At 36.0% G+C, this 1576-nt stretch overlaps 1 protein-coding gene and 1 non-coding gene across 2 annotated transcripts in view; one reads left to right on the top strand and one right to left on the bottom strand.

Annotated features, from left to right (window-relative positions):
- Positions 1 to 1576, bottom strand: part of DNAH3 (dynein axonemal heavy chain 3) — a 308795-nt gene that overhangs the window by 232837 nt on the left and 74382 nt on the right. The window lies entirely within an intron of this gene.
- LOC122151802 lies at positions 825 to 931 on the top strand. The gene has a single exon (XR_006164272.1). It is a non-coding gene; the product is annotated as a U6 spliceosomal RNA (small nuclear RNA).

The following is a 1576-nucleotide window of genomic DNA, read 5'->3' as shown; positions in this document are numbered from 1 at the left end:
CTTATATAAGGAGCTCAGTGCCTATGGCACTTGACTGTTGACTAGAAGATTGGCGGTTCAAACCCACTAGCCACTCCATGGAAAGAAGATGGGGCAATCCACTTCTGTAAATATTTACCACCTTGGAAACCCAAAGTGGTTGCTATTAGTTGGAATTGGCTCAATGGCAGCGAGGGTGTTTTTTTTTTTTTTTTTTTTTTTGAGAGACCTTGTATCTCAATTTTAAAATTAGATTATGGTGATGATTATATACCATAAATATAGTAAAAATCATGGAATTGTACACTTCAAACAGCTGAATTTTATGGCATATTAATTCTATTTCAATAAAGCAATTACAAAAAAATAAAGAGGATACCTTGAAAAAAATAGTGCAAACCAAGAATGAGAAATATAATATAACAAAAGGTACACTGAATTGGTAATTCAGAATTTCAGATTCAGTTCCAGTTTTGCCATCTGCTACCTGCATGACCTTGGACAAGATACCTCACTTTTTCAAAGATGAATATCTCCAGTTTTTAGTGAAAATGCTAACTAAAACATCATTGGATTGTTCTGAAACTTAATTTTAATAATTTATATATTGCAATTAATACTATGCCTGAGTATCATTAATATACAATAGTTATTAGTTCGCATCCCTCTTTTCAGTTCTAAAATTCTAGGCCTAAATTTTTCTATAAAAATATTAGAATTGAAGAACATAAAACCTGTTACATAAAATTTGACTTCTATCTGTAAATAGGTTACACAAAAATGGCTGGATAGATTTCCCCCTAATTGGAGGATGTTTTGGGATGATCTAACTTAAGTTTGAATTACTGCTCGCTTCAGCAGCACATATACTAAAATTGGAATGATGCAAAGAAGATTAGCATGGCCCCTGCACAGGGATGACATGCAAATTTGTGAAGTGTTCCACATTTAAATAAATAAGTTTGAATTAAAATAAAGATGATGTGGAATAAGCAGAATGAATTTTGTGAGGCTGAGTGGACCCTCCCAAAAGTTGGCCAACACTACAGAGCTCCTGAAACTGAGATCAAAAGAGAAGCCCATGGAACCACTAGCTCAAACTGTAAAGAACTCATGAACAGAGAAAGCAGGGGTTTCTGATAGAAGCCCCAGAATCAATTCACAAGAGCAGAACTCCAAATCTGATGCCATGATCTTCAGACCAGGTTAGCAGTACTTCTCAACTGTGGATGATTTTGCCCCCTAGGATATTTGTGTCTATGTCTGAAGACATTTTTGGTTTTTACAGCTTGGGGGCCAGGGATGTTGTTAAACATCATACAATGCACAGGTCAGCCCCCACAACGAAGACTTTTCCAGTCCAAAATGTCCAGCAATAGTGCTGAGGTTGAGAAATCCTGGCTTAGGTGACCATACATCCTGGTTCGCCTGGGAATGTCTAGGTTTATACCTCCTGTCACATGGTCATTATTACTAGTACATAAGGTACATCTAACCCAAGCCATCCATGGTATTTTCAATTGTCTCATATGCTTATGAAAGCTGGACAAAGAATAAGGAAGACCAAAGAAGAATTGATGTCTTTAAACTATGAATA

Source organism: Orycteropus afer, unplaced genomic scaffold (genome assembly GCF_000298275.1).
Source record: "Orycteropus afer afer isolate SDZICR_OR568_19922 unplaced genomic scaffold, OryAfe1.0 scaffold00732, whole genome shotgun sequence".
In the NCBI taxonomy this organism is placed as follows: Eukaryota; Metazoa; Chordata; class Mammalia; order Tubulidentata; family Orycteropodidae; genus Orycteropus; species Orycteropus afer.
This window is presented reverse-complemented; position numbering and strand designations above follow the sequence as displayed.